Below are 24,666 nucleotides of genomic sequence, written 5' to 3' on the forward strand. Positions count from 1 at the left end.
GGCATATTTGCGCAATTCTTGAGCGCAACATGCTGCCAGATAGAATTGCACAATTTCTAGAGGGCTGGTTTCCCTCCAAAATTGTGCAATTTCTTGAGGGATCTGCTTAGCCTACAGCTGGACCAAGTCTGGATAAACAACCTTTGAGGGGGATGCAACAATATTTTATGGATAGGTTGTCATTCTGCAAGAAAATCACTAAATCTTGTGTACTTGACGAAGCAAGACATGCTACTGTGAAAGGTTGGTAGGGAGGCTCCAAAATGAAGCTAAGGCAAAATTTTGGAGGGTGGATGTAGCCTCTACAACATAACCTTAAGGAAGTGGAATCAACGAAACATCACACACAGTCATCCAACATCATCAACAAAATCCTCAAGAGACAAGTCAATCACTCAGACAGCCTGTCCCTGGGTCCCACTACTGTTCTGGACCTTTGAGGCCATAGTGGCTCTCATGCTATGGGCAAGGGAGTGACTAGAGACCTAAAGTCGCTCTCATAGTTCTGCATACCAATGACTGTGGACCAAACTTGCCAAAACTGTGCCAGCGACCTAGAGATTTAAGCCACTTTTTCGGGCCCAGAGCCCAGGCCACTGCCCAAAATGGAATGAAAGATTGAAATAAAGAAAGGTATAGGGAAACAATGAAGCAAAAGAAATAAACTCAATAAGACCTTAACCAGACCCCTACTAGCCATGATAGGCATTTCATCAAACATATTGTCAACATGTAACCTACAGGTGTAAATAATAGAATTAAATGTAGGAATCCCATACTTATCTAAGAATCACTATGAACCATTGTTCCCTCACATCATTTGTTGCATATTCATCTATTAGGTCATAGACACATTATCCATTCATATACAAGTAAAAACATGTTGGGATCCATACATATCTATTGTCATAAAATGTGCATATAACCAGCATAATAGGAACAGAAATATAATAAACATATCAACCATCAAAATCCATATATACATCAGTACATTCAAACATGAAAATCAAGGAAATGAATTTATCATTAATGAAAATAATGAACCAACTGGTGATGGGACTACCACGTTCCACCTGACCATAGATTGGATGAGCCAAGTCTCTCTTTAGCCAATCACCCTAGTGCCATATTCCAAGCATGAATGTGGGACTCATAGAACACATCAAAAACACCCATCAATGTGGATGCCACTGGAGTTCTTTGCCTACATGGTGAGGAATTTGAGTGCCTCCTAGTCTCTCAGGATTTACCATGTATCCACAGTCTGATCCAAGGATCACTAGGCCCTACACCGAGACATACTCTCTAGGATTTATTGTTTGTTCCATCCCGGAATCACTAGGCCCAACAGAGAGAAAATAAACCTCTTGGTTTTATCATTTATCCTGCCATTCACCGGCAAGGATTCCTAGGCCCGCCGAGGCACACAATCTGGCTTTACCACAACCCATAGTCTAGTTCAGGGGTTGCTAGTCTAGTGGCTTCATGCATCCTCAGTCTGGTTCAGGGACCACTACACCATGTGTTTTTCAATTCGGAGATCCACCCCACTTAGCTTCGAATCCAATCCGACCATCCCACATAAACTGAATGAGAGAACCCATCTCATCAAAGCTATCAAGAAATGGAAAGGCTAGGTTGAAAATATTGTCATGTCTCACAAAATCCATGCCATGGTAGAAAAGAAACACATGCAATCCCATGCATGCCAAACCTAGTAAGGAAAATACACATGCAAGTGGATACCTGCAATGAAGCCTATTGTAGCTACTTGATCCTGCCTTTCCTTGCTTGATCTTTGTTTCCTCTTGCCTTCTTTGCCTTTCTTGCTCCAATGCTAAAGGGCTCCAAGAAAACTCCAAGTGTCCAAGAGTATGAGAGAAAGAGAGAGAATAATGAAAGAGCTCCAAAGCTAAACTAATAAAAAGTTACCAAATTATCCTCAGAAGCCTTTTTGTGAATGAGGCCTCTATTTTCTTCATTTTCCTCCTCACATGCAACCTATGACCTTTCACCTCCTCTTTCTCCTAATTTCCATTATTTTCATAAATAATTGTGCCAAAAATTCCATTTTGCCTTTCCAAAGCCTTAGCCATTGCCTTTGCCAATTTCCTTAGGCATAAACAACCAAATGAACACCCCCGAGGACGTCTTGCCCAACATTCAACATGGAATAAGTGTCCCATTCATTCGTGGTTATTGTTTTTAACTTTTATTACATGAGATTTTCACCAGGGCTGTTACAAAGTGAACTGCTTGAAGTTCCTACAAAGCACAACAATTCTTTGCATTATGGGCAGGGTAGCCTCCATTGAAACATTTGTAGTGTTCTCCATCTACAAGGTTGTTGCTAGCTTCATCTACCTGATAAAGCTTCTTTTGAACTACTCCTGAAGCACCTAAAAAGCACTCTGTTCTCTGTGCTATGGTATTCAATCGACATAAATCAGAGAACATGGTCATACAGAATCAGTCAACCCACAAGATGTGGAGAACTTGTGGCAAGAGGGAAAATGGTAGCAGTTGCATGTAGGGTAGTGAGAACATGTGTGTACATGTGGCATCATAGGAAATGGATATGGCAACCATATAATTCAATACTTGGGAGATGGAAATGGAAACTATATAATTCAATACTTTGGATATCTCAAAATATGTGAATATCATGCATTCAGGGAACTTTGGATATCGTGAAAATCGCAATGAAATGAAATTATATTTTAACATCCATGAGACTAAAAAAATAGTCTATGGGACCATCAGTTCCCTGCTTTTCGCCTTTTGAAATTCAATCCTTTTCTTATTAAAATTGATGATGAGTTGGCCCAACCTTCCAACAATCCCCTTGCTGAAAATACAATGCCAAGAAACCGAAGCTAACATATTCCCATAATTTCTCTGATGTCTTTGAACGTATCACATTCTAAAATGAAATGGCTTTCCGATTCCACTGCCCCAGACGTGCAAAATGTACACACTCATTCTTCCCAAGATTCTTTAGGCCTCTTCCACTGTCCTATTTCACACCAAAGTTGATGCGAGTTGGTTCTTAATTGATAAATAAGAACCTTTTCCCTCCACGGAATGCTAGCTCCAATCAGGGTTGGAATTTCATGGACATTTTTCCCGTCAGAGGTCATTTTGAACGTATTTTACGTTTAAAAATTTTAAATGAACACTTTTTATGATGGGTTTTAAAATGTACAGAATGTTTTTTGACAGGTTAATTTTTTGGGAAAACGTTATTACTACTTTATTTTAAACAACGAAAAGGCAATAACACTTTTCATATGGGTGAATCATAATTAATCAAGGTTCGTGCACCAACTTGTTTCTTATGGGTGACTCACAATTTCTCATGTTTCGTTTGTCAGTTCGTTTGTCTTTTATTACAGGTAAGGGTGTCACACTCTCCCACAAATTTTATTACACAGTTTTCTATTTTATATATTTTAAATATGTAATACATTAAATTGGAAAGGATGACCTCTCTTGTTGCAAAGGAGCATTGAGTGGCAGGTAGCCACTTAAGCATTGCAAAGAGAGTAATGGCAGCTGTTCTCAGTGGCATCGCCTTTCTACTACTTCGTGGCTTGTCTACTTTATCATATATGTATATCTTTGACCTTGTTTTCTCATTGAAAAAGGATTGGTATATGATTATCTTATTATGTATTTATCTATATAACTTATCTACATGTTTATTTATACAACTTATCTACATGTTTGGATAGTTTTCATAGTTTAATAATATACATTTTTATGTTGTTGTTTTGTTTATCATGTTTTTGTCAGTTTTCATAGTTTAATAATATACATTTGTATTTTGTTGTTTTGTTTATTTGAGATTCTAGTGAGATTTTTATATTAGTTTAATAGGTTCTCAGAAGTTTCTAGGGCATAGATTGCAATGAAATATAATAGGGTGGAGTGTGTTTTTACCTTGATAATGTATAGGTCCATGTCTTCTATGCCTTCAACAATTATTACATTAACAATGGTATGTTGCTAGGCACTTATGACTTTCGTTAGAGTGCAGTGTTTGGTACCTTTAATCCATGTAAGCTTTTAACACATTTAAGTATTTTACTGTTTAAAAAATAGGTTTATTATTGTAAATGTTTTAAATATATTTAAATGTCTTATTTTTAATAATATGTTTATCACTGTAAACATGTGTTTGTTATTTGTTATTAGTAATTTAGTATTGCAAGGATCTATTTTAAATAGTGAGTTTTGGAAAACCATTTTCCTCTTATCCAAACCATTTTATAAGTTCGTTTTGAGTTTTGTTTTTCTCAAGAAACCTTTTCCCTACAAATTTCTCATGAGTATTAACCAAGATAACTCAAAGGACAATTTTTTTTAATTAACATTTATAATCATTTATAATTTGAGAAATAATAGGAGCATTGATCTAGATAAAATTCATCTGATTTCACTATTAATAAGTTTTAAGTTTAGAGAGTTATTAAGTTTCAATTTAGAGGGTTATTAAACCTAAAGTTTTGTGAGGAAATTCTAAAATCAATGCAAAGGAGAAAGAGAGTTGTCATTAGTTTAACATTCTAAGTTGAAGGGTAACAATTTTTCAAGCGCAATATTAACAATTGTTAAATTTTAATTTATTTTTTCAATTCTACAAAATCAACATTATATTTACATTTTTCACAGAATATGGACTATAGCATGTGGCTTTTGCAATTATGAATTTTGCACCAGGAACTTCTATTCCGCTATCTTAATGCATGGATACAAGAGTACACCTCAGTACTTTTCACTTGGAAACAAAGCCAAAATTCCTACAATTGAAAATGCCTGCAAAATTCCTAAGAACTTACCACCATCAATGAAGTAAACATTACCACCATCAATGAAGTAAACATATCTAAGACATGACGTCTATCAAGAATATTTTAAAATTTTGAGGATGGTTGATGTCTGTCAAGAATATTTTAAAATTTTGAGGATGGCTTTGAACCCAATCACATAAAAACATGCTTAAAAATGGTATTTGATTATTTATCACTGACCACCTATAAGGTCCCAAAAAATAAAAATTGTCATGTGAAAGATATACACAAGCCATATATTGTCTTGTTGTTTCTCACTAATAATAAGTAAAATAAATAGGGTGGATTATAGTTGAGCTGGTTATGCATGTCTGATGGAGTAATTGTTTTTAATGTGTTGAGGATAGGTTACAGCCAACACTCATCTACGAAAACTTTATGAAATATTAAAACACTTTTAATACAATATGTTGGTTTTACTACAAACCCATACCCCACTTGATTTCATGTGATTATGATGGGGGAGAGGACGGGGAGCCTAGAAGATAGCCTCACATAAAATCTACATAGCCTCACGTAAAATCTACAGTCCTTGAGATGGAAATTTCTTCTCGGAAACTTTTATATTCTCTTTGGTGGAAAAAATCCATTTGTTTTCATTGAAATTGCAACATTTAAACGGTCTAATCAAAACCCAAATGGAAAATTGAAAATACTGAAATATGAGCACATTGATTATAATAATGGCAGGTCTGATGTGAGTGGAATAGATTTCCATATTTGCACATAATTGTAATATCTTGTGTTTTGGAGAAGAACTTATATCCTATCAAAAACTGAGTAAAACAAACTTTAGGGTTTAACAAGTCATTAGTTTGTTTTGGTAGTGTTTTTTTCTTATGATAAATTTGTGAAAAAAAATTAATATAACTACATTATTGAAGGGTAATTTTTTAATTAAACTTTTATTGGTGAGAAGTTAATCTATTATCAAAACATTGCAATTGAACGACCAAATTTTAAACATAGCATTCCTTGAAGGGAAACATAAAGACCCAAAACGTAAAAAAAAATTATTTGACAGGTAAAGAAGAATCCAAATTCCAACCCTGGCTCCAATGAACTTTTTTTGTTGTAGATCACACATAGGGTTGAATTCCTCAATGTAGTACTTATTCTTTTTACCCAACTCTTTTCCCCATACCCGTTTACAAAACTTCTCCATAACAAAATTCTTTTGCTCCTTGCTATTTGTGGGATAGGCATTGAGGTATATATTCCATTTTTTCATCCATGTGTAGTTTTGTCTCATCCATGTTTTCTTTCTTTCACTCATGCCTTCATTGAAGATAACATTAGGCCATCTACTTACTCCCATTTGCTCAAATTCCTTTTAGATATCTGATGGGCGCACCATAGCAATTGCTTCGATGGGAGCTTCTCCTATTTCACTCAACATTATCTCATAATGTACCAAACTTTATATTTTGAACTTGCTCATGATCAAAAGTTTTTGGATTTTCTCAATTTGTTTCCATTTTGAGACAGGGGTGTTGCTAACCCACAATTCACACCCATATAGCATCACTGGACAAACTAGGAGTCCAAAAAGCACTTTAATGGTTTTCCAATCCTATAACTCAACCTCTCTACATATGTTTTGAAGAGAATATAATGCTTTCTACCCTCCTAAAATTCTCTTCTTTCTATAGTCCTCCCAGTTAAGTTTTTTGTTAAAATCAATCATAAGGTACTTGTACTCATTTACTTCTTCAAGAATGTTGCCTTCAAAGAAGAACATATGTTGGCTTTGCTTCCTTTAATTAGAGAAAATCATTATTTTGGTCTTGCTGGTATTGACTTGCACCCCCACTGCTCTACACAAATACTCAAGGGCATATATGTGCGTCTGCAATCCATGGGCCGATTTAGAAATCAGTACAAGATAACTTTGGATATATCTTATGCAGGTTGATTATAAGATTCATGAATCGTGTCTAAGCTTGGATTTCCAAGGATTTTAACTTTTATTAGGAATGGTATTTATTGTCAAAGTGATAGATATAAGGTTTTAGTGTTCCTCCTTATTAAGCCCTTTTATATCTAACATATCAAAGTGTTTTTTATGTTATTTTCCTAGTATGTTGTGAAATGTCCCAGAATAGAAATTGAAGATTAAGTTGTTGGAGTTAAAGTTAGATATAAAGGGAATTCATTTCCATTCATATTGATTATTGTAATAGAAATAAGTATAAAATGTTATTTTGACTTTACATCCCTTCTCATACTAAGCTTGACCCAATTCCAGGACCAAACAATCAAGAGAAAATATGATTGAAACAATAAAATTGAATTCTAATAAATGAAGTTGCACATAATATTAAGACTAACCCTAAGGATTAATTACAGTTTCATATATACACTCTTTTGTTTTCAATAAAATGTCAATTGAGAAAAATATATGATCAATTTCATTTTATTAAATTTGAAAACAAATTAATTAAAATAAATATGTTAGATCTAAGACTTTTGTGATCCATAATGTAGAAATCAGTCTTTTTGAATTAATGATTTCTAAAATAAATATGTTATTAACAATTCATTAATTATTCTAATGTAAAATAGAATTTTTTTTCTGTGAAATAACTTAAAACTAATATATTTCAAAATTTATATATTTTAATTTATTCAGTTAAAAAAGCATGTATGCATGGCTTAGTTGCTTATTTTTATTAGGTTAGTTACTTATTTTTATTATTTTAGTTTACTTATGGTTAGATTTTATTTATTAAAATTATTTTAGTAAATTAGATATTTAATTTATATGCAAATATATAAATAAATATTTATAATTATTATATATATATAATAATAATAATAATAATAATTTTAGCAACATATTTTGGAAAAAATCACATAAGAGATATTTTCGTCCACGCGTTTCAAACCAGCCAGTGTGGTTCATCTTCAGGACAAGATGAGGAACCAGATCCAGGCATTGTAATAAATAGATGTAGAGAGCTGCTAACTAGTCGTTAGCGAGTAACAACTAGTTTGACTAAGGGCAGAAATTGGTAAAGGTTTTGACCAAAAAAGGGTAAGGGAATCTAATTATATATATATATATATATATATATATATATATATATATATATATATATATATATATATATATATATATATCTATATCTATATATAAAATAATATTATAAAACAAGAAGTTATGATATGTTGATTTAATAAAATAATTATTTTTTATTAAAACTTTTTATAACCCCTTATAACCCTATTAATGAATATTATTATATATAATATTAAAAATATTAATATTAAAGGTTTAATCCTATTCATATCCCCAATATTAACTAATATAAAAATAATTTTAAAGAGCCATAAAATAAATAATAGGTGGATAATAATTTTATAAAAATAAAAATAATATTAAAAAGTAGAAATCAAATTGTTTAGGGGAATAACAATATTAAAATGATTAGTAATAAAATTATAAATTGCAATATATATATATATATATATATATATATATATATATATATATATATATATAACACTTTAAAAAAAAATTATTTAGGAAGAAAGCACAAGAATCCATACTACAACCATCATCCCTATTTAAATTAATATGTCTCTTTTCAATTTCTAAGACCTCCCTAAATTTACGTTGATGAAAATGGTCGATCTTCGCAATGCCTTTAATATTAATATTTTTAATATGATATATAAAATATTCATTAATAGAGTTATAAGGGGTTATAAAAAGTTTTAATGAAAATTAATTATTTTAGTAAATCAACATATCATAACTTCTTGTTTTATAATATTATTTTATCAAAAAAAATTACATTATTTAATTATATTCCCTTACCCTTTCTTTAAAACCTTTACCAATTTCTACCCTTAGTCAAACTAGTTGTTACTCACTAACGACTAGTTAGCATCTCTCTACATCTATATATTACAATGCCATGCCTGGATCTGGTTCCTCATCTTGTCCTGAAGATGAACCACACTAGCTGGTTCGAACACGTAGACCAGAATATCTCTTATGTGATTTTTCCTAAATATGCTATTATATATATATATATATATATATATATATATATATATATATATATATATATATATATATATATATATTAATATTTATAATATGTATTTATTTTATTTTGTTAATAATCTATTATAATTTCTTATTTGTATGCATCTTTAATATTATTATTAGTATCATATTTATATTTATCAATATAGTTTATTGTTTATTATTATTAATATATTGTTTTTTTTTGGAAAGGTTTGGATGCAGCCCTAGGTTACAAATTTTTTATTTTTTTTTTTATTTTGGGAGATTCAATGGCAGTGATAAGGCAAATTTTGTTGGTACTAGTTGGTGATTGTACAAGACTTCCACCAATTGTGTCTCAGATAGCTCTCTTATGCTCAGAATTTGAAGATATATCTTATTTTCATATTCTTCATCAATTAAACTCTGAGGCATACAAAATTGCTAATGTGGGCTCCTAGTTGGAGCACGGTATAATTGAATTTGAAGATGGAGGGAGGAGACAAGCCCCAATCTTGTGATCATAAGAATAGTAAATGACAATATCCACAAGTCTTATCCATTTGAATCGAAGGATGCTAATGCCAAGGGAATTTAATGATAATAGCCAAGTGGAATTCCATCTAGTGTGGTCGAGGGACGAAATAATACACTTGCCCCGGGTGTACAATAGATGTTTGGCATCACATGCAGGAGATGGTATACACATGGAGGCCTCATCTTGAAAGGTGACATGTTTTAAATTTGAAGCAAACCCTTCACAGAGGGTCGAGGGACTTGTTAAAAAATATTTTTGTCTCAGTGCACTCAATTCCTCATGTGATCTCACTACACAAGGTCTAACATTATGGTAGGAGGGCTTATTTCGAGGCAGTTTTTGAGTCCAGAGTTAACGCTCATTTTTAAGGAGAGATTTCACCAGTGGGATATGTCCCTACTATATAAGCTTGGAGGTAACAACTTTGGGTTTGCCATAGCTTCATTGAGCTTGAGTGATCAACATAAAGTTTGGAAATTTCCCTGCATGGGTGGCCTAAACTTGGTTAACGACCTGGCTCGTTAGAAGAAGTTGATAGAGAGACTCTTCAAAATCTTGATGGGAATGTATGAGCTAGTAAATCAATGATTGGAATTCATGGAGAAGGAATGTCACAACAAGGTGAAGATTGTGGACCACAAGTTAGAGTGGGTCACACCTACTTGGAGAGAATACTAATCAATGTGGAAACTTAATTACTGCTACTGAAGATGAGGGTCTACAACTTTGAGGAAGGCTTCAAGGAAGAAGAGGCCCAGGGCCTTTTGATTCCAATTCTGAGCCTGCAAGAAGCTGCAGATGGGAAAACACTACAGGAGGATGGACCACGTCGTGCCAAGCAGGTGATACATGGTGGTAATATGGAAACAAGCCCCTCTAGGGAAAGTTAATTAATTTATGTTATATATGCTGCAAGTATGATCTGTTTTTGGGAAAATTTTGTAGAATATACGAGCACTTTCAATGTAATGTAATAGTTGAAAAGACCCGAGGTAGTAAGAAAACAATGTTGTGGTTGTATTAGAACTCTGAGGAAGTTGATTTTACATTGGAGTGTAAATGGTATTGACCATGACAACCAACTAGTATAAATAAAATGACTACCCATTCCGTTGAAAAAAATAAAAATAAAACTTATTGTTTTTATTATTTTTTCTAATGTTTAATTTCTTTGATTTTTTAAGTAGACCTATCCTTTAGCTATATGATTTATTCTCCATTTTTATACCTTTGTTGGATTAGATTCTCTTCATTTATTTGTCCTGATGATGAACCACAATGGATGGTTCGAAACAAGTCGACAATTAATATTTTTTTGTGATGGATCTGGAAGACATATGTCTAAATAATTCTACTCACAGAAGCTTACATTCATAAACTCTATATTTATTATAACTTGGAGTAGGGTTCTCTTCCCATGAGAAGACTTCATAATTTGTAATAAGGTTGTCTTTTCATGAAAATCTTAAGACTAGTATTTTGTCAAAAATTCATATATGTTAGCTCAGTTAGTAGAAAAAGAACATTAGAATCAATTCTATGGTTATGTCATAAAATATTTAAAATAGTGTATTTTCAAAATTCATATATTTTATCCATAAATATGAACTTTAGAGACAACTCTATGGTTACAATAATTTGAAATAGGGTTCTATTTCATTAAAAAGACAAACTTAAGACTAATATTTGTTAAGAAAAACTTTATGTCCAATTTTATAGTTTTTGTGTGTATATTTCCAGTGTATGTGATCATGATTAATGTTAATTTTAATTTTTTTTATGTGTAAGTTTAAAGTTGTTTGACATTTCGAGTGCTCTCACAACCCATCATCAAGGACGCAAGCAGATATAGTGGTCTCACTATGTTTTTCTCAAGTCCTCTATGATGGGTGGTAAGAACACTCGACACATTGGACAACTCTAAACTGGCACACAACTAAATCTTAGAAATTGACATTAAAATTCATAATTTTCATAACTGGCAATAGATTTCACTTCCCTTGAAAAGACTTAAGACTAAAACTAGTATATGTCAAGAAAATAGGGTTCTCTTTTCATTAAAAAAAATTAAAATAAATCAAAATTTTTATATTTTAATTTATTTTCTTAAGAAAGAACTCTATGACCAACTTTATAGCATAACTTGAAAGAGGGTTCTCTTCCCATGGAAAGACAAACTCAAATATGAGTATATGTTAAGAAAAACTTTAAAGCCAACTTTATAGTTGTCATAACTTGAAATAGGGTTCAATTCCCATGAAAAGACTTAATATTATAGATGATCTTGTTTCATTTCATTATTTATTTTTTCCCTTTTTCTTTCTTTTTCATTTTTTTATTTTGACTGTATACAGTTTTTTCAAAGTTAATTTTGCATTAAAATTTTTGAATAATTATAGTGGATTTGTGTTACTCGTTGTTTCTTGCTTGCTACTTGGGAAACTAGACTAGAGGCAAAAGAATAGAGAGTCTAAGACAACATAGTTAAACAACATATTTCAACTTGAGACTTGAAATTTTACTAAGAATCTACTACTCCACCATGGGGGAAACCAACAACAAAAAATAAAATGAGTGGCATTGGAATTCTATGATGTTTGAGATAACAAGCTAAAAAAAATAAAAATTAACTCAGAGATAGGATTCAGTTGTGGTAAAATACAACACCCCATTTTTCACTTAAATCTCATTATGGGGATGCTTTTAATCAATTGATTGGTATTATTACTATTTGATTTTTGATCATATGGATTTCTTTAATGAGTTTGATATGTTATTATCTGCCTATCATAACTCGTTTGATCTCATTTGGACATTTGGTTTGCAAATAACACCTAATTATCGATTGGATGTTTTCAGCTACTTTGGCCTTATAGATTGTACATTATCCTCTTATTTTATTAGTTTTATTTCTTTATTTTTTATAAATTATTCTTTTTGTAAATATCACTTTTATTTTGTAAATATTTCATTTTTCCCATAGCCCCCGAGACCAAGAACCATATCTATGCCCTAGACCTAAATCATATTACAAAGTGGCATATTATTATCATATTAGAAGTATTTCAAAATGGAGTTTTATGTAATTCATATAACCAAAGTCCGATCATATAAAGTGGCTGTAGTTTATTGGAGTTTCGCATAATCCTTTAAAACACATATCAAAACCTTATATCGGAGCTTAGGGCCATTCGCAAACAAGTGGATGTAGTTTATTGATCGAAGAATTCTCCAATACCAAAACTCCGCTACATACTGACCCTTCATAATATTTAACAAATGTCCAAAGTCAAAACATTAAAAAGTGGTTGTAATTTATTAGACGGGAGTCTCAACGTAACCCCGCTCCCTTTTATAGGATAAATCGCAATCATCATTTTTCCTATGTGTTACCACATAAAGCCCTGATCTCTGACTTTCGACATAGCTCTTCCTCCATCCCACCGATTTGCTCCAACCTCTGACATGTGATATCGAAAAATCTTGAATTTGTGATACACCTCCCACTCTGAGCTCTGATTGCAACATCATTCCAACCTCTGATCTCCGATCATGATATCGCAAAATCTCTAATATGTCATCCTGTCAATATTGCGATATGCTACCATATCAAATCGTTGATCGCTGATTCACTTCTAGACCTGATATAATTAAAATATTGGATTTAATCTTAAATCACATCCGTTATTGCAACTTTCATTATGTGCCACCATTTGAAATTATTGATCAAATGGATGTGATATTGTTATTAAAAAAGGTTCAATTGTAATTTCACGTCCGCCATATTGACGCTTCCCATATTGCAAGTTTTTCATGTTGACTCATTTTGAATGTTGCGATAGCAAACCTTCGATGCCACTCCTCATCTGCCACTTGTCCATGCCAGGGGGCCATTGTGTATATAATTGTTAATACGATTAATTTTTTCATTAGTTTTTTTTTAATAAAATTATGTTGGTTGTTATAGTTTCCTCCATTTATAAATGGAAAATCTCTGATTGGTTTCGTCTATTGTAACGGAGAGCTCCAGATCAAGGCCAACGTTTAAACTAATTTAGTCTACCACCAATACGATTCATCCTGCAGGGGTCCAATTTGTTTGATAACTATTTTGGTTTCAAACAAACTCGATCTAGCGGGATTATTCTCATCAGCAGACTGATTTGGGCAATTCGTTGAACCTGATTCCATCGCCATTTTTCCATGGGTCCAATCACATATTTCCCGCTGTCACATTCATACTGTAATCATCCTATTTGTTGAGGGATTTTAGGGAAATTGTTTCTAGCCCGTGTATGTATAAATATGTATCGATGGGGGCTGAGTAGAAGGATTTCGAATCCAGGGAAGGAGGCTAGAGTTATGTTGTAATTTTTTATCTATTTGTAAAGGATTTTTTGTTTCATTATGCACTACTACTGTGAGGTGGAGGGATTCTTTGTATGCAAGGATCGAATTGCAAATAATAGGGGGTTTACACTATTGTAGTTTTCTAAGGTTATGTAATTCGATTTATTTCAATAATAGATATTTATTTCAGTAATTCATGTATGTCAGTATTGTTTACATAAATCATTGAAATGCATTATATTTTTAGTTTTCTTGAATTGGATTGATGATGTATGAGTATTTAAGTTAGCCTTTATGCACTATTGTTAAATGCTATTTTATGGATCATTTAGAACTCTGATTAAGCTATCTTACAAACTTAATCATTGATGCATTTTGAAAAATGTAACCTGTGTAAGAAAAAATGTGTATTACTTTAGGCTCGCTAGCTATCTAATGGTTTAGAGTAATAAATGTTTTGCTTTCATACATGACATTTTATTTGAACTACTTCAGTATTATGTCATGAATATTTCTAGTTCTTATGCATAATAGATTAGGAGTTGGATATAGTTGCATTTAAGTGTCTAGTAACTATTTATTAGATACTTAGTTGTTTGTATTTGTTTTAATAAGGATTAGATCTCGTGAACTATTTCCTTGATCTAATTTCTTCATCCTAATTCCAATTCCTACATGCTTCTTTTCCCATTTAATTAGCTTTCTCTCGATTGGGAGAAAGACTATTCTTCCCTTCAATTGAGATAGGTTTAGGATAATTGCATCTTAGGTTAAATATTGCAAATTTTATTCATGCATCTTAGAATTCCTATTCTCAAAGAGGCAAGTCTTGGAGTGGTTTTGTTGAGCCACAAAATTAGCTTAAGGGTCATTCTCTTACCTGATCAGCAAGTAGAATCGATTTGATATCTTTACCCTATTGGTAACTAAAGGACATATATTAAGCCGATAGGAATAGAGAAAAAGGTAAATGGACCTAGTCTAACCAATCGAAACCACCATTTCAAAGGAAATTGAATTTCTTTAAGTTCCTGACTAGGTGGTCTCTCTTATATTGTTGAAAGGGTCATTTTTCCCGATCAACAGATTCCAACAACCTTGGTAGACAACACATAGAGTTACAAGAATTAAAAAACATGATAGATAAGAAAATTTAACCTCATGAGGATAGAGTGGTGTCAATATTAACGGGTTTTTCCTTGACCTTGCATAAATAAGGAATTGGAGAGTTGGGAGGTGACCCAATATCTAGCCTAACTAACATTCCTTCCACATTTAATATGAGGTCCCTGAGCTCATCTCACCTAGGCATGTCTTCTATCCACAAGGCTCTTTCTCAACATCATATTAAGATGCCAATATAGATCAATTGTGTGAATGTATCAATTTTTTCTTCCGTGTGAGTTAATTATATCAAGAACCCAAGGAGTGATACTTTCCATGACATCAAAGTACAAAACCTTCTTCCTTGCTAACTTTCCTCCTCAACCAATCACATTGCCTCCTTAAGACGGGTGTGCTCTTGAGAGAATCGGCTCAAAACTAAGCTTTGGAGCCACACATAACTCCTATTTCCCCTCCTCCTCTATGGAAACATATGCACTAGAGGTAGTAAGATGCAACATAGACCTAGCTGGAGCTGAGTTGGGAGCTATAGGAGTTGGTGATGAAAACATTTAACAAATAAATCATGAAAGGAGGGTTAAACCATCAAAGGATTAGGGGAATGTCCCTCAACTTTGGAAAAAGAAACCAGAAGTGGAAGGAAATCCATAGGGGTCGGTAAGAACCCCCACACTCGAGTTATTATGCAGTGATCAAAGGTCATGGTTGACACAAGGAGAAAGGATAGAAATTATTGGAGAAATAGAAGGATGGTTAGAACATTTCCAAAAAGGAGAAACATGTTCGAGCCTTCAATCCATGCAAAGGATCCTAACATAATGATGTACTAAGATACTCTGCTACTCTCCTTGAGAGGCAACAAATCATTAATACGTTGAGATATGTTTGTGTGTGAGGGGGTGAGGAAGTGAGGGGGTGGGGGGGGGGGGGAATCATATTAGTCCCTACCCCCATCAAGGCTACAATAACAACCACATTGAGCCATCGATATCTCAAGAAACAATCTCCTAGAATTCTTACTTTAAAATGGAGGGGAGAGAGGACCAAGAGGAGTTTTTTTATCAACAAATGATTATTGCATTATTTATTATTCAACCTACAGGCTATTTGTTTCTGTATCTTTGAATATGTGAGGTAATGGTGGTTGAAATTTGAGGGATAATTTTCTCAATGCACACAATATAACCTTCCAATCTCCAGCTTTTGGCAATCTGTAATGAAGACAATCCATGGAGTAGCTTGGTGATCAAGGATATGACAAGATGAGAGTTTCCTTAAATAATAATCTTGGAGAAGCTAAGAGAGTGAGATATCTTGAGACCCATTTTAGACGAAAATAATTTTACTACATTATTGCTATTGTGTCCAAGATATTTTAGTATACATAAAGGATAACTCATTGGTCTAAGTGGAAAACACCTCCAAATCTTTTCAGACTGAGGATGCCTTTAGATTCCCTGTTAAAATTAAGACTTATGAAATATGAAGGATGGCATGACCAATGAGCTAGAAAAGAGGATATAGGAATGAGTAGTGAAAGTGAACGTATGCCATAAGTAGATGGTATTTGAAGGTATTTAAACGTTTGAGCCTCTGAATCCTTCACTTCCTAGTTATTTTCAATCCAATTGAAGATGAGGAAATTTATTTAAGGTTGAGTAGGATTCTGTTCTAGAGAGATAAGCATGGTTCCTAAGAATTGAGAAAGATATGACAATTGTACTCTTTCTAGAGAATATAGAGAACAAATCCTGGAACAGAGTTCCAAGCTTCTTTTAGAATGGGGCTATGGAAAGTGGAAGGATTCCATTTAGAGATTGGATCAATTGCATTGGATCTTATTTTCATAGGTTCTCTAAATATATTATAAGACATGTACCATAATTATATGCCCATCAAAAATGAATTAAAGAGATGCTCCATGGCTTCTTCACTTTTTTGGTATAGGAAGCAAAGAAAAGGGCACACATATCCCCTAGATAGTAGTTTATTCTATGTCATTGTTTTCTTGTGGGAAAGTAGCCATATTAAGTGTGCAATATTAGGTCATAATTTCTTATGCTCGATCTTGGAACATGTGGGCTGATCCTATTTGTGATTATGCATGGCCTCTATGTGGTAATCTTATTTTATGGTGAAGAATCCATATGCATTAAAGTCTATTAGGCTCTTCAAATAAGGATATTTGGTGGTGGAGGAATATTTCCTCTAATTTGCATTGATCTAGTGCAAGGATAGAGAAGTTCCAAACTGATGGAAATTTCCACTTGCATTGATTTGTTTATGTCGAGATACCCTCCCAATACTATGAAAATTTTGTTTTTCCTTCATTACATTAGGTAATAAATGTCTTGCATATCATCCTATCATGATAGATTTGGAAATTGGAGCCATGAGTCATCCTAGAATCTTGTTTTTCTGCCATCTTTGGCCTCCCAAAAACAATTATTTTGTACCAAGTGTTTCCCCTTATAGGCTAGGTTCCAAATAGATGAGCCAACTTGAAAGTGCTGCTATGGGGTAAAATGTGCGGTGTATGGAGAATGAAAATACCCTCAAAGATCTTCCTGGGACCTTTGACAGATTGTAAGATTATCTGCAGATGTTACCAAGTTATACAAATGTTCATAGACAATTATCAACTAATAAAGTATGGAAAAGGGATTACCTCAGACCTTTGTATGGATTTGTTTGGTGATCACAATGTAGCCAAGCAGAACTCCCTCAAAGCTGGATCCAAATCAATTTTTTCACAAAGAAGAGGCAAACACAATCACCACATACAACCTTGAAAACTAATATATGAATACATGAAGAACATATAATTGCATACAACTAAGATACTCATACAAACAAGTATCGAATAAAAAACTTAATGAACGATAGTGTCGACACCATAGAGTAGGCAACACAACTGTAGTTCTGTATTAACAATGGAAGAATGATTACAACCATCTGTTGCATCGGTCTTCCTTTGCCCCTTCAGCTTCTCTATCTCTCTCCCTTCTTGCCAACTTCTTCAGATATGAGACGGTTCTCAACAGCTAAGTAGCATATCCTTTCAAATGCTCTAACCCCTTTCATAATGACCCTCACTTTGCTTATGTAGCAATCGAGTTAGGGTTGCCGAGCTCCTCCTAGAGTTCACTAGGGCAAAAGCAATGAACTTGCCCTGCTTTTCAACTCTTTCCCATTTGCCTCCTCTGTTTAGATTAGAATTTCTCAAAATAGGTAGATTTTAGATATTTTCTTGCTTTTCTTGAGTGTTTTTAGGAACAAATATCTAGATATTTGTGAGTGAATTCGTTCCTTTGACCCTTGGAACTACATCTAGTTTCACTAACGATGTCCCTTGCCTAGCAACATGAGTTAGCAGGGTCATTAATGCACCCTTAGGCTTGGTAACAAGATTTATAACGCAGGTTGTTAGTGTACAACTAGCGTTAGTGTGGAATGAAGGCCTGTAATTGTGGTCTTTGCTTCAGTCATCATGTCTTTCCCCTCTGAGTTGATGAGGAGGTAAATTTGTTGTATAATAGATTCCCCCTAAAGTATGAGATCAGAGGCTGCGACGATGGCCGAAATACTTTACTTAAACTGTAATTTTTCCTTTCAAAAGGAGAGAGAGGATCGAAGCTTCAGGCGGTAATGGAAACCTGATACAACACATATATATAAAATTGCTAAAGTCATGTCCTGAGTCGGGCATTCCCATGCTCAGTAGCTATGTCAGAGTGATGTTCTCCAAAGAGATATGACGATACTAGCTGCCGGTAAGCACAATGCAGATCCGATGTCATAATAGAATCATCTTGAAACAACTGTCTCCAAAAAAACAATATCTGCAGCTTGGGAGAGGAAACAAGGTTGAATGATGCAAGCCTCTACCCAAGGTCTTGATTTCCGCTTCACCAAACAGCATAGATCGGTACATGTGAATATATGCGTTGACGTCGAACATGCATGAAATCATCTGATTACTAGTCAATAATGGAGACCGTTAACAGACATGAGGAAGGCCACTGATAATTGTGATGGTCTCCAAGAGGCACAGTACAAACTAACGAGTGTGAAAGATGTCTTTGTCGTCGAACACCCATAGAATCGTTTAACCAGGAGCCAATAATGAGAACCCCTGTTAAAACACAAGGCAACCTTCCACTAATGTATGCAAGTACCAAGGCACTAAATTTTTTTCTAGGTTATCTTCCTAGATAGAGTGTTGAAGTCGATAGGAAGAAACCTGTCGAAAGGTAGGCAATAATGTGTCCTACATCAATCGATACGAAATGAGACAAGAATGATTTTTTTTTTTAGGAATCTTTTGAGCATTTGGGTCTAAACAACAGAGGGCGTGATGAAAGGATATGTTTGATGCGTTGATGGAGGAAACAAATGGTTAACCCTTGAACAATAGAAGGCACGACAACGGTTTTAGCCAGACAACACTAGACTCATGAACACCAAAGAGTGTTAGGATACAAAGATGCAATCCTCAGGGTATATAGGCTAAACTCATAGGATGGTATGGTTCATATTGAGAGGTTGTCAAAAGGAAGGTTTATCTGAGGGAGTGCCATGTTCAAGGGAACGACTGCTGCGAAACCATGCTTTCTAATATCGAATACAGTTGTATTGTCCACTTTCCCCTTATGATTAATTTAATGAGTCCAGATGGGTAAACTCATCGATATTTTCATATTTAAAGAGTTTGAAAAGGACCGCAAAAAGAACGACTCTCTACCCTATCTGATTAGTTTAATGAGTCCAGACATGCAAACTCGGTGGTCTTTTCATATTTAGAGAGTCTGAAAAGATCGTACAGAGAAACTCCATGGTGGTCCCTTTGTCATAATTGTTAACTGGGTGCAAGAAAAGGTTAATAGTATACCCAGATTAGTCACTTTTCCGTTAGTTAATCTATTGAACCTAGATAAAGAGAAACCTATTGTGGCAGTCACGTGACTCGATAAATTAACTAATGGAAAAGTAACTGATTATTGTGGTGGTCAAAGTGTTGGGTCCCTATAATACTAGTGATTACCCCATTACTATTGTAGTTGTACCCCTTATTAATATTGTTGTGCCCCTATTTTCCCCATATTGTTATTACTGTGCCCCATAGAATCCCTCTATTATTATTTTTGTGGCTTTACATTATTATTGTTAGGTCGGTTGGGTTATATTGTGACTCCTATATATAGAAAGGAGGTTTTGTCATTTGAATTATCCAAGAATTGCTCATTTATGTAATGTAAAGGAGGTTGCCCCCTCGAAGAGGCTGAATTCTAAGGCGTGGATCTCTCTTTTCTATCTTTTTGTGAGCTATTTTCATAACATTTGGTATCAGAGCTTTGGATTCTAGGGTTTTGCTACTCCAAACAGGTCATCGTGGAATTTTCACTATAAATTTTTTTTGCAATGTTTCAGAAGCTAAAAAAAAATCCATTTGAGAAAGAATCGCGCTGAACCTTGGGTCCAAATTTCAGAGCTTTTTGCACTATATTTGCGGTGATATGATCTGAGGAAGTTGGTCTTTTTGCAGACTCCTAAATTACATTCCAAACAGGTGACCTGGGGAAAATCGTCATAACTTTCTCTTTGAGCATCGGATTAAAATTTTGTAAGAAGGTATAGAAAGAGGACGGACTGTAGTTTCTTGTATATATTTTTCATAGCCAAAGGTCAAAACAGTGACTAGTGGAACATCGTACAAGTTCGCTCTACTGAATTAGTCTATTATCAGGTCACTGTGGGAGATTTGGCATAACTCTTCATTGGAGAATCCAATTGGGGTCAGATTGGTGGTATTGGAAAGAGGACACAGAGGGCTACTGCAGGTCGCAATTTCATAACTGGATGATCCGAAATTACAGAGATACATCAGAGGCAATATCGAGCTCCTACAAAGTGAAAAAAGGTGTGTAGATTTTTTAAATTTTTGCTTAAGCTTGGTTTGAAAAATTATTTTGAAGGAATTCAAAGGGAATAGTAGAGCATTAGTATCAGTAACTGATGCCCCAAGGAAAGAAAATGAAAACACCTAGTAAGCAATCTGAAAGCTCTAGCATGACTCATGAAGAAGAGGAAGAAATGCTACATGATATATCAAAATTACAAGACCAAGTGCAACAAATTTCACTCTCACAAAAGCTAACAGAAGCTAAGATAAATGGCGTGGAATCTAGGATAAAGGGTGTGGAAGCCAAGATTGACGATTTGAAGATAGATTTGAAGGTAGATTTGTCAAATTTTCTACAAGAAATACTTACTAATGGTGAAAGGGGAGTAAAGGAAACTCATGATGCAAACAAAGGAAATGTTAATCATCATTTCATAGACTCTAATGTTGGATCGAAGATGCACCATATTCCAAAAATCGATATGAGGAAGTTTGATGGCAAGGATCCCGCAACATGGATATTACAGATGGAGCAATTTTTCGATCTCAATAATGTGAAAAACACACAAAAGGTACGTATTACAACTTTATATTTGGAACCAAATCAGTTTGTATGGTATCAATGGCTTTGCTCTCGTAAACAATTTATCACTTGGGAAATTTTTACGGAAGAATTGATAGCACATTATGAGGATACAAAAAGCAACACTTTTTTTAGCCAATTGATAAGTCTCAAACAAAAGGGTTCAATAATGGAGCACATTGAGGAGTTCCAAAAATTGAACATAAGGGTAAAAAATATTCCAGAGGAGCATAGGATTGATGTGTTCATAGGGTCTTTAAAGGATAATATCCAACATGATGTTTGCCTTTGGGAACCTAATTCATTAGAGAAGGCATTCAGGTTAGCAAGAAAAATGGAAAGCAAAATTATGGCAACCACGAAGCATACCACTCACAACTATAAAGACGGAAGTGTTGTGGCCGCTAGTCTTCCACAACCTATAAGGTTGACACCACAACAATTGGAAGAAAAAAGAACAAAAGGGCTTTGTTACAGTTGTGATAGCAAATACACTAAAGGTCATAAGTGTGCTGAGAAGAAATTATTCTACATAGATTGTGAAGAGGAAGAAGAAAAGGAGCAAGAAAGGTCAAAAGAAGAGGATATACTCCAGGAAAAAAGCCTAGATGAAGGAAAAATGAATCCGACCATATCTTGTAATGCATTGGCGGGAATTACCACTCCTCAAACCATCAAGATAGAAGGACAAATCAAGAAGAAAAAGGTAATAGTGTTGATTGATTCAGGAAGTACCCACAATTTTATTCATTGTAAGGTAGCAAAAGAATTTAATTGCTTCTTATATCTAGCACCAGAGTGTCAAGTGATGGTTGCAAATGGAGGAACAATAAATTTCTCTAGAAAGTGCCATAATATCAAGCTATCCATGGGAGAATATGTATTGACTAGCCCAATGCTTTCCATTCCAATGGGAGGTGTTGATGTTGTATTAGGAGTCCAATGGCTACAATCCTTGGGTACAATAGCTTTTAATTTTCAAGAACTTTTCATGAAATTTTCTGTGGAAGGAAAGGAAGTTGAATTAAGGGGTATTGCAGGGAAACTAGGAAAGATAATCAGCTCTAACAGCATGACAAAGCTTCTAAAAAAGGAACAAAAAGGTGTAATTGCACAATTATGTTCGCTAGATGTTTCCACATTGGAATCATCTATTTCTCCAGATTTCCAAAAAGTCTTGGACAATCATTCCAAGGTATTTGAGACTCCCAAAGGTCTCCCACCTATTCGTGAACATGATCATGCTATTCATCTGATTCTAGGAAGTGTTCCTCCAAACATCAGGCCGTACAGATATCCCTATGCCCAAAAGAGTGAAATTGAACATATGGTTACAGAAATGTTAGAGGCTGGTATAATTCAACCGAGTCAAAGTTATTTCTCTACTCCAGTAGTATTGGTGCACAAGAAGGATGGATCATGGCGCATGTGTCCGGATGATAGGGAGCTCAACAAGCTCACTATCAAAGATAAGTTTCCCATTCCTATCAATGATGAATTACTGGATGAATTGCATGGATCAATTTACTTCACCAAGTTGGATCTTCATTCAGGATATCATCAAATCAGAATGAAGACTGAAGACATTCCGAAAACAACATTTAGAACTCATGAGGGTCATTATGAATTTTTGGTCATGCCTTTTGGCCTTACCAATGCACCTTCAACATTTCAAGGTTTGATGAATTCAATTTTCAAGCCATTCCTTAGAAAATTTGTGTTAGTATTTTTTGATGATATACTAATCTACAGCAAGTCTTGGAAGGATCATGTTGAACATGTTGATAGGGTGCTACAACTATTGGAGGAGAAACAATTATATGCAAAAATATCCAAATGTTTCTTTGGAGTACAAGAGGTGGAATATCTGGGTCATATTGTATCTCATGAAGGAGTTAAGGTAGACCCTAGCAAAGTTAAAGCCATTAAGGAATGGAAAATCCCCACATCCATAAAACATATGCGAGGATTTCTCGGGTTGATAGGGTATTATCGCAAGTTTGTTAAGAATTATGGGAGAATAGCAGCACCTCTAACAACACTATTGAAGAAAGATGCATTTTCATGGACTCCAGAAGCAACAAAGGCCTTTGAACATCTTAAAGAGGCAATGTGCCAATCACCTGTCTTAGCTACACCTGATTTCACAAAAGCCTTTATTGTGGAATGTGATGCTTGAGGAAATGGAATTGGTGCTATTTTAATGCAAGATGAAATACCCATTGCTTTTGAAAGTCGTCTAATCAAGGGAAAGTTTTTACACAAAGCTATTTATGAGAAGGAAATGTTGGCAATACTCCATGCACTTAAGAAATGGTGACCCTACCTAATGGGAAGACACTTCAAGGTAAAAATGGATCATGATAGCCTTAAATACTTTTTAGAACAAAGATTATCCTCTGAAGAGCAACAAAAGTGGGTCACAAAGATGTTGGGTTATGACTTTGAAATCATCTACAAAAAAGGGAAGCAAAATGTGGTGGCAGATGCACTCTCAAGAAAGGATGAGGATGTGGAAGCATTGTTATGCGCCATTTCTATTATCCAACCATATTGGATAAACGAAGCAAGGGAGGAATGGAAGAATGACGAAGAAGTGTGGGCACTTATTCAAAAGTTACAACAAGATTCCAGTACGTCGGATACATTTAGTTGGCAAAATGATTCATTATGGTACAAAGATCGCTTATACCTCTGTAAGAATTCCCAGCTAAAACAAAAGATTCTTATGGAATTGCACACTTCTCCCTTAGGAAGGCACTCGGATTTTTAAAAACTTACCACAGGGTTAAGAAGGAATTTTTTTGGGATGGCCTTAAATCAGATATTCAAAAGTTTGTGGTGGAATGTTTGGCTTTCCAACAAAATAAAGTTGAAACAATTAAGACACCGGGTCTATTAAAACCTTTATCCATTCCAAGCCAACGTTGGGAGGAGGTTTCAATGGATTTTATCACAGGTTTACCCAAGTCTGAGGGAAAGAGTTTCATCATGGTGGTAGTTGATAGACTTACCAAGTATGCACACTTTTGTGCATTATCACATCCATTTAAAGCCAGTACAGTTTCTATTGCATTTATGGAAACAATTCAAAAGCTACATGGAAACCAAAAGATTATTGTAAGTGACAGAGATCCCATTTTCACTGGAAATTTTTGGATAGAATTATTTTCTTGTCTTGGTACTCAGTTAGCTCATAGCTCATCTTATCATCCTCAATTTGATGGGCAAACTGAGATAGTAAACAAATGTTTGGAAGGATATCTTCGTTGCTTTGTATCTGATAAACAGACACAA

Source organism: Pinus tabuliformis, chromosome 6, assembly GCF_031772625.1.
Source record: "Pinus tabuliformis cultivar Carrire ecotype Pingquan chromosome 6, CPIR1, whole genome shotgun sequence".
In the NCBI taxonomy this organism is placed as follows: Eukaryota; Viridiplantae; Streptophyta; class Pinopsida; order Pinales; family Pinaceae; genus Pinus; species Pinus tabuliformis.